General features: G+C 45.1%; 2 pseudogenes; both read right to left on the bottom strand.

Annotated features, from left to right (window-relative positions):
• Positions 1 to 2,065: 2,065 nt before the first annotated feature.
• Positions 2,066 to 4,062, bottom strand: LOC126508797 (circadian-associated transcriptional repressor-like; annotated as a pseudogene).
• Positions 4,063 to 5,331: 1,269 nt separating this feature from the next.
• Positions 5,332 to 7,168, bottom strand: LOC126508796 (ETS-related transcription factor Elf-2-like; annotated as a pseudogene).
• Between the last annotated feature and the right edge of the window lie 3,128 nt (positions 7,169 to 10,296).

Here is a 10,296-nt window from a genome sequence, read left to right as displayed (position 1 = left end):
GTCTGAGCCAGTGATCTTTCCAGTTTTTGTTGGTGATAGAAGATTTTCTCAGGACTGTCCTTTCTGTCCATAATTTTGACTACATGCACAGTCAGTTTCGTTGGACTAGATCAGATGGTGCTATGCAGGGCTTTCTATTCCTCCATTTTACCGCAGGAGCCAGGAAGAATTTTTTTTTTTTTGAAAACAGGGTTTCTCTGTAGCTTTGGAGCCTGTCCTAAAACCAGCTCTTGTAGACCAGGCTGGCTTTGAACTCACAGAGATCCGCCTGCCTCTGCCTCCCTAAGTGCTGGGATTAAAGGCGTGCGCCACCACCGCCCGGCACTAAAAGAATTCTTGATCAACGAAGGTCCTTAAAAATGTCAATGCATTTGACTTTTTTTTTTTTTGATCCAAACAGAAGATTTTAAGTCGCTTCAATAGCTGGATGCATTTGCTATGGGTGAAACAATTATGGAAAGTCTGTCCACCAAAAAAGTCCATTAAATCATTTGGTAAAATTTCATTTAGTCTTGGGGGTTTGGGAGCAATCCTTGGGTGGTGTGAACGTCATAGCAATGCAAAGGTTTAAATGGTAGGACGGCAGCGGTGGGTGCCTAAGATATATGATGGGGTTTGGAGTTGCTGGGACGGCAGCAGTGGGTGCCTATGATACTTGATGGAGTTTGGAGCTGCTGCAGGACTTACGGGGAAGAAATTTGTTTTTTAAAGCATTAATAATTTAAATGATATCCGAAGTATTTAGTGACTTTCCCCGTTTCCTCATTCATCCTGGATAAGATGTTTTGCTTGCTGCTCTGTCTCTCCATAGGTGGATTATTGGAGGTTAACTTTGGAGCCCCAGAAGGGTCATTGTAATTCAAGTTTTGCTAGTGAGAAAGAAACAAATAATGTTAGTATAGTAGTGGTAAAAGGTCACAGAAGCAAAGATTTGACCCAAAAGACTGAATTGAAGTGACATTCCCGTGAGAGCAACTGGGCCACACAGAGAAGTCAGAAAGCCCTTATAGAGAATCAAGAAAAACCATCTAGGGTTAGTGGAGAACCCCACTGAGTCCATGGAGCCCTGAGGAAGAAATTTAGTTTAGAGGTGTCTTTCAATAGACACCCAGAATAATGTTGGTCTGCTCTCTTTAGGACTGTGTTTCCATTCAAATTTGTTGTAGCAGCTTAGAGTGGTAGGAACCTGGCCAGTGAAGTGACTCAGCAATAAAGGCGCTGTGGCCAAGCCTGACAACCTGAGTGTGCCGCCCAGAATTCACCAAGGGGAGAGAGAACAGACTCTCTGCCCCCTGTAGTGTTCCATATCAGGAGTGAGTGCACCCCCGCCCCGCCAACACACACACAAATGTCAAAAAAATAAAGTGGTAAAAACGGATTTTGTTCAATACTTATTGACAGGAGCGGAAACAGCTAAGCTCTGTTCTGATTTGGTCGTGCTAAGGGAACGCTGGGAGAGTAACTGCGGAGAGAATTTCAGGAGCCTGGAGAGCAGTGAATCCTGAAGCAGCTCCAAAACAGGGTAAGGAGGTATCTAGGCAGCAGCCACCAGTGAAGGAATGGGGTCCCATAGACCTGTGATTGCTTGCATCTGCTCTTCGGGATCTCAACTGTTTCCTTCATAAGAATCTGGATAAATTAGTGGTTTCTTCACCTTTTCTCTCATAAGACCCATCTCAAACAAACAAACACACCCAATGTATCAATTCTAAAATCCAAGTAAACAGTTAAAGCCAAAAAACAAAATAAAACAAAAAAAAACTAAGAAGCATATATTTCCAAAAACATAAAAACAAATTTTCAACAGCTTTCTCAAGTTTACATTTGACTTTTCAGATTTGCAGTTGACTTTTCATAATAATTGTTCAAATGTTTTTTTTAGATAAAAATGTCTTTAATCATAAAGGATTTATTTTTTCTCACAAATACCTTACAAGTCAATTAAAATACACATAAACATAGTATTTACACAAATTGGACATCAGAGGACAGTTGTAAAGCTGAGCCAGGGGCTAAGGACCGGGGCACCTGCAGGATGGCTGGTCAGCTGTGGCTCCAGGTGTCCTTAGTCATCTCTCTGGGGCAGGTAGAGCAGGGGGCCAGAGGTGCAGCTCCATTCTGATGGCAGCAGCATTATGGGTAAACTGTGGCAGCAAGGCCCCTCTCCAGATGGTTTCTTCAGGTCATGGGGCTGACAGGAGGTAGTGCAGCTGGTGGGATCGGAGTGCCTGGGGCTGAGTGGGTGAAGGGTGTTTCTCTCTTCCGGAGGACAAGGATGACGCCAATGCTGGCTGCAGTGCCTTGGGCACTGGGCTGGAGGCAGAGCTACAAATAGGGGCTGAGGGCGGGCTACAGATGGGAGGGTTATGAATCCAGGTGAGGTTCACAGCTGGCCATTCTGTCAGATGCCAGGGCTGCTTTGGTTTTGACACAGAACATCCTAGCTATGTGTGGCCTATCTTCTCCATGAGGCGCAGGAAAAGGAAGCAACTGAGTCACTGTGGTGACTTGGAAAGTGCTTGTTTGTTGGATGCTTGCTACCTCCTAAGGATGAGGTCTGTGCAGCTATAGGAGGGAACCAAGTCTTTAACATCCCTTCCACTTGCAGCAAAGTTCCTAGACAACGTTCTCCCATCTGAAGCTTTCATAAAACTCCCACTCTACGCTGGATTTGGTCCATGGCCACACTCTGGTAGAAGTTACTCAATCCTCTGTCGAAGCTGGCCAGTTTTAGTCCAGTCAGTAGATCTGTGAGGGCCCCTAGGGACCTTGGAGTTCTTTACACTTTTGAGCAAAAAGCAGGTCTCCCTCTGTGATACATCCCTGTGTGTGTAGACTAGTCTCCAGTTCACTGTCTCTTGATCTTCTGATCCTAGATCCTCACTGTACCAGAGGAGATGCTGTATTTTTGCTGGTTACCAGAACCCCTGGGTCGCTGTCTGCAGTGGATAGGACCTGGACTGGGCTGGGCACCTCCCCTTTGCCCAACAGGGTCTGGCCTGAGCTGTGGGTGCTCTTTCCTTCCCTCTCATTATCAGAGGGGAAGCTAAAGTCACTTTTGACAGGGCATGTGGAAAAGAGGAGGAGGAATAAGGAGAAATGCTAGGGGGTCCTGAAGTAGGACCAAAAGATGAAGAGGCTTCTGGGGGACCACAACAGAGAAGGGGTTCCAGTAGTACCAGAGATCAGAACCTGCAACTTAAAGCAAAGAGGGAGTCTGCAATGATAGTCAAAGGATTGGAAAAGGTACCCGGAGACTGGGGCATTCTCAACAGGGTAACACATCTCCCCATCGCGTTCTCAACAGAATAAGAAAAAAACTTGTTTTTTCACCCCCATTCAAAATCCAGACCGCTGGCCCACGCAGTGCTCCTGACCCCACACAGCCTTTCTTCCTTTGGGTTCAGAGCAAATACCCAACTTTACACCTTCCCCTCTGTCTGCTGTTTGGGGCTGTTTCCTTCCAGACCTCATAGTGAGCTTATCGACCTAAAAAGCCACCCATAGTGGCTCATCTGCGCACAAAACCCCACCTAAGGTCCCTATCTGTTTAAGTGTTTTCTAGCAAAGGAAGGCTCACAGGATCTCCATGTAAAATAAATTAGTACAGTTTGTAGGTTTGTAAGCCCAGGAGGCGGTTTTGGGTGCACAGATTTTGGAGGGGTATACAAAACAAATGTCTTTTATGGGCTTTCTCAGAGCATTCTCAAGCAATTTATTTCTACATGTATGTTAGAAGTTTTCTGCCCAACAAAGGCAGAATTGGAGGGCTGCGGGATTATTCTAAGAAGGCTAGACCTGTTAGAAACCCAGTGACTTAATGCCAGTCTGATATTGTTGTGCTGACATTGTATTTGTAACTTCAAATACTTGGATCTGATCGTATATACCTAGCAATCAACTGTGTAATTTCTTGGTTATGTTTTTCGCAGTGATTCTGTTTGTTCGTCAGATACACAGCTGCTTAAAACACTTGAAAATCAGGTTTACAAATGCTTAGTTCGATGTGGAAGATTTTGTCAAGTTGCTGTAATTAACATTCGTTTGATTGTTTTTCTCCATGTGTTCGTGTGTGCGTGTTGTGTTGCACAGTGTTTGTGTGGAACTCATTAGACAACTTGTTGGACTCCCCCCCTCCCCGCCCCGCTTGTGATTTCAGCAATTGAACTCAGCAAGGAAGTTCCTTATCTCCCAAGCCCAGTATTTGGGTTTTTGTTTTTGTTAGTTTTTAGTGCTGGAAATTGAGACCAGGCTCTCTATGAGCTAGTCAAGACAGCTGAACTACATAGAATTTGTATTTGATATGTGTACCGAACTGGGGCACCGGATCGTGGGACGTAATATAGAAATTCAAGGGCAATACGGTTTAAAAGCCCTTTTTGTTATCAGCGCATGTTGCAAATGGAAAGTATAAAAGTTGTCCTTGAACGGGTACATCAAAACTGCATGTGCTTTTCCGTGAATCATTTGGAAGCCATACAGTTTTACCGGGAAGGAAACTGTCTTTCAGGCCACTGAGTGAGTTTAATGACCGCTGCAGACAAAACACTAAAGGAGAATTCAGAGAGCCCGTCAGCTGCAGCACAGCCAGTGAAAGACAAGTGTGCCGTTTCTCAGGACTCAAAAACACTTGCACCAACGTAGGGCTGCAAAGAAACAAAGCTAAGGGGTCTCCCTGGTGTATGTGAAAATCTGATTCTGAGTGGAATGCTCTGTAAACGATGCATTTTATTAGTCAGTGCCAAAATAACGCTGACAAATTAAGATAGAGCATTGGCATTATTAGACATAGTAATACCATTGTGACTCTTGTATTGTGTTCATTTTAATTCTAAGGATATTGAGCAAAATGCTTCTTTTCATTTAGTTCTTGTTAAATCATATGATCTTTGGTGGTTTTATGTATTATACAGGAACCACTTAAGAACATGCTGTTTGTAGTTTAATATACATATATAGATATAATATACATATATAGATATACGTGTTTTGTTTCTAGATTAAGTTACTTTCGCTCAGGATAGGGGGCAGAGGAGAACAACCCTCAGCCTTAAGGTCAACAGGAGAGGGGCAAGGAGGCCTGCTGCCTGTGAGCGGCGCCGCCTCTAGGTGGCCATTCTTGCCCCCTATCAAGGTGGGGTTCCCAGCAGTATCAGTGATCTTCCATTCCTGAGCATGGACCTTCTATTCTTGCAAGAGCTACATGTTTATCGTTTCAAGCCTATTTTACAAAATGTCGCACAAGGAGGCATCAGGGGTCATCATCAGGTGTGTTGGCTAGAACGAATAAGAAACATCCCTGGTGACAAGCGGCTTGGGGAGGGGAGCATCCTAGCGATATTCTCGGTCTTCTCCAGGATAGCCTCCTTGCTCCAGTGTTCTCATTGGGAACCCTTCCCAGTGAGTTGAACCCCGGTCTCCTGGGCAGTCTTGCAGTCCCAGGCTGTCACACTTCCTAGTCTTATCTGTAAATCTCAGTGGCACTTGCGAGTGCCACTCCTGTTGTGAATTGAGGAGACCTGTGTCAGGACTGTGCATAGGGGCATAGGGACACCCAGCTTCACTCTCCAAAGAACTCTCCGCTGCAGCGCCGGGAGCACTTGGCTCCCCGTTGCCCCGTTGGTACTGGTCTGCGGAATACAGGCTGGTGACTGTCATCTGTGGGCTAGAGCAGACTAACAGCTTACCACTGTGGACTTGTTGACTCTGTTCTGCTGCAAATCCACTGTGTGGTGTTCTAATTGTTCTAACTAAACACACCCTGCACTCTTTCTTCTTCTTTGTGGTGCTGGCCCCAACAACCTGAACCTGTCCAGTCCAGGTCTTATTTAAGTTAGGCAGCCACCTACTAGAGCACCCTGTCTAAGTCTTCCATACTTTTTTTTTTTAAATTTCACCTCTATATTTCAGAAAACCTACGTAAAACCAGAGTACAACAAATAGAATATACTTCAAATAATTGAATATATAAACTATTATAGTTTTAATCTGAACACTGATACTTTAGTCCTTTTTGTGGGTATAGAGTTTATTTAGTGAGTTATGGAGTTGGAAGGGAAGGGGAGAAGAGAGAGCGACTGAAGTTGCCTCTCCAGTTGAGAGAGAGAGAGAGAGAGAGAGAGAGCGCAAGAGTGCAGGAGAAGTGAGATTCACAACTCTAACCGCACCCCTCTCTTCTCTGGAGCAGTTTATGGATGAATTTTTCCCACTATGAACAGAAGTCGCTGCTTTCAGAATACTTTCTGCAGACAGTGACACTGGGTAGGGACTTCTGGTCAGCGGCTGCTGCCAGGTCTTCCCTGCAGGCTTTGCTTTCCAACGACCACTACGTTGTTGGGCATGTCCTTGAACTGACTGATACACAAGCCCCTGTCCTTCAGCCTTTGCAAGAATCGCCCTTGGGTGGTCGTATCTCAAAGCTCGTCCATGGTCTTCTTGTGCTTTCCCCAAAGCTCCCACACGTGTGACTATGCTCTTTTCTGTCTGAGTCCATTTAATATACTTGGGGCAACTCCCACAGAGAGGTTGTGCTTCCTTCCTATCTCTGACTTTCTCCTTGATTCCTAGCTCAGGAGACCCATTGGTACCTGGTGACTGCTGGATTTTTGTTTTGCGGCCAACTTTTTTTTTTTTTTTTTTCCTGGAACTAGCTCTGTAGACCAGGCTGGACTGCCTCTGCCTCTGCCTCCCAAGTGCTGGGATTAAAGGCGTGTGCCACCACCGCCTGGCCTTGCGGCCAACTTTTATCTTTTCCGTCGGTTTGTGGTTACGCGGTGAGTCACCCGTTGGTTCAGACTCTTCCAAAAACACCTTCACTACAGTCTCTGTAATGACACCTGGATAAACTCTGGAGGGACAAACACTTGCACAGGACCTTTGAATCCCCAAGCCGGTAGGGGATTCCATATGAAGCAGGGTTTCAGAAGCTTCAGTTGTCTTACCCATACAGTGTGCATTACTGCTGTGAACTGATGTCTCAACTCTTGCTCTTCTGCCACATTCTGCACCATGTAAGTCTTCCCGCTATACACCAGAACCTGGGCAGCGTAGCCCTGCTCTAATCTTGCACTGGGGACTGACTCCACAATCACTGCGGGGATAGTTTGCCTCCATTGCTGCAAAGCTCCAGAAGGGAACCTCCACTTGTCAGCCAGTGCACCGAAGTCATTGTTTATTCCCCGAGGAAGTTTCAAATCAGTGTAATGTAATTAGAGCTCACAGATGATGGCCGGGATTATAGGTTTCTTTTTCATGGTTTAATTCGATAGAGATAGAGTAGATTAGACATCCAGAAGTCCAGTCTTCTTAAGATGATAAACCAGAGGGTAATTTGAATGTTAAGTAGTCTCAGCATCCTTCATTGCTTTCACAACTTGTCAAGAGCTAAACCTTCCCTGGAACCACGGCTCTCCCTCCTTGGCTCCTTCCCCTTCCCCTCAGGGAGCTGCGGACCAAAGTCGGGCAGCCAAGGGGCCTCCCTGGTCAGGCCACCGCGAGCTAGACAAAACTGCGCTGCACTGCTCAGCGCTGCGCCCATCTAACTTCCCAGCACACCACACCAAAAACCCCCAACCATGATGGAAGCAACACCGGTTTCCATACTTTTATTCCAAAAGTGTTCACTAGGGTTGTAGATATGATACACTATCAAGGTAAAGGTACTTTCTGACAAGCGGAAGGATTTCCTTCTGCCCACAAGGCAGAAGGAGAGAATCGAATTCTACAAATGTTCTCTGATTTCGACATTGGTGTTTGTACATGTTTTTGTTTTTTTTTTTCTCTTTTTTGTTTGTTTGGTTTTTGAGACAGGCTTTCTCTGTAGCTTTGGAGCCTGTCCTGGAACTAGCGCTTGTAGACCAGGCTGGCCTTGAAGTCATAGAGATCCGCCTGCCTCTGCCTCCTGGGACTAAAGGCCTGTGCCATCATCACCCCCCCCCACTTTAAACAAATAAGAGAGTACTACTGTTTAAACAAATAAAAATACATATATAGAAGTACTACTATTATAAGAATGCAATTAGAGCACGTGTGTGCTTGCGTGCATGCACAGTGGAAATAGTTGAAATAGTCATGAAATAACTAAATAGTGAAGAAAATTGTTGCTTGCAAGATTTTTCTACCTTTCTTTTCTTTTTCGCTTTTTGAGATGGGTTTCTCTGAAGCTTTGGATCCTGTCCTGGAACTAGTTCAGGCCGGCCTCTAATTCACAGAGATCCAACTGCCTCTGCTTCCTGAGTGCTGGGATTAAAAGCCTGATCCGCTGCGCTGTGGGCAGATTTTTTGAAGATTCCTTTGCCCTTGTCCTGTGGGAGCAGTTTGGGTTCAGGTCCTGAGATGGGGAAGGGGCTTTAGTGTAAAGAGATGAATTGTCCTGAACACCAGATGAATTTCACATAAGCGGCTGGATCTGATTAGCTCCAACCGTCTTTATTTATTTAAAAAAATTTTTTTTGGTATGGTCCCCAGGTTAAACTCTTTATTCAGTCCAGGCAGTCATGTTAGTACAGCAAACTCAGATTTTGTGAAGAAATGAGATTCTAACCTCACATGCTGGATCAATGGGTCTTCTCGGACAAGAAAAAACCTGAACGAGCAGAGCAGAGCAAAGCCGGTTAGAAACCAGGCATTCCCAGGTCTCAGTTCCAGGCAACGCGGGGCTTGAGTGGCTTTCCCACCGCTGCCGCTGCCATTCCTTTTCCTCCTCTTCTTTGTATTTGATTTTTTTGTTGTTGTTGTTATTTGGTTTTTGTTTGTTTTTGTTCTCCCTTTTTCTTTTCTTTCTTTTCTTTTAAAGATTCATTTATTCGTGCGTTTTATGTATATGAGTGCTGAATCTGATCCCATCATGGATAGTTGTGAGCCCCCATGTGGTTGCTGGTAATTGAACTCAGGACCTCTGGAAGAGCAGTCAAGTGTTCTTAACCACTGAGCCATCTCTCCAGCCCCCCCCTTCTTCTTAAATTGTTTTTATTGGGCTATATGTTTTTCCTCCACTCTCCTTCTTTCCTCTCCCCTTCCCTTCTACCCTCTCCCATGATCCCCAGGCTCCCAATTTACTCAGGAGATCTTGTCTTTTTCTACTTCCCATGTAGATTAGATCCACGTCTGTCTCTCTTAGGGTCGTCATTGTTGTCTAGGTTTTCTGGGATTGTGAACTTTGCTTTATGTCTAAAAGCCACTTATGAGTGAGAGCCATTATTCATACATTGAAAACAAACATATTTTTCCATACCAAGGAACACGTTTTGCCCATCCTCCAACGTTAACCTCTGGCAAAAACAAATATGTCGAAATATTTTTTTTCTCCCTAACTTTTACATCAAAACATCTTTAAACCAAAACCAACACTTGTCATTTAACTACGTGGTAGATCTGTCAGAGTCCGCAGGTAGAGGACGTATTCAATGTAAAAGGCGATTGGGAACCCTGAATAGAGAATGGCCATTTTTCATAACAAAGGCAGGCGTGCTGGAGTTAAATTTGTAGAACTAGTTAACCCAGGGAAAAGCCATTCCTCAAACTGCTGCCTCCAGCTTTATTGTGAATATAGGAACTAGGACTCAGTGGTAAAAATGTGTTGAGTCTGGACTTAGATTCTCAGAACTCTGGAAGGAGAAAGCCAAATCCTTAAATTGTCCTTTGCTCTCTGCGCTCCCTTGTGGGATGCACACACCATGGCGCACACATGCTGGGACACATGCATGTTGTAGCAGGCACCCTAGTTAAAAATAAAGAGAATAGAAACTAGGAACTGAGTTCGAGCTGAGTGGGAAGCGGGGGGGGGGCAGCATTCTCCAAGCAGGAGCACAATCCCCCACACTGAACTATAGAAAATCAACAGTACAGCTTTTCTGGTGTTTCGACTGAAAAGTTTCTGCACCCTGATAAACCTCTCTGCCGATGCAATAATTCGAATCAGACCAAATCAAACCAGATTAGAAAAAGCCCAGGTTTAATGAAAACTAATGCTCCCAGGTGACTCTCCAGCCCCCCAGAGAGGAGATGGGGAAGGAAGACCGGAAACCACTGTTCTCTGGGGAACAATTGAAATACCCTGTGGGAGTGGTCATGAGTATTTTTGAGGAGGGGGCATTGTTTGGTGGGCTTTCTCAGAGGTAGACGGGACTGCGGCAACTCCCAGGGGAGTGGGCTTGGGATGGACCTTCCACTCAAACCTTCCAGACTCTTTGGGCATAAGGATGCCAGGGGCTGGGGTAAATCCCGAACCCAAACACTGACATTATGGAATTTTCTAATGCTCTTTGCATATCATGATACTTGAATGCCAGTGATTAA

The sequence above is a fragment of the Alexandromys fortis genome, unplaced genomic scaffold, assembly GCF_014885135.2.
Source record: "Alexandromys fortis isolate MF-2015 unplaced genomic scaffold, M_Fortis_MF-2015_v1.1 scaffold_40, whole genome shotgun sequence".
In the NCBI taxonomy this organism is placed as follows: domain Eukaryota; kingdom Metazoa; phylum Chordata; class Mammalia; order Rodentia; family Cricetidae; genus Alexandromys; species Alexandromys fortis.
This window is presented reverse-complemented; position numbering and strand designations above follow the sequence as displayed.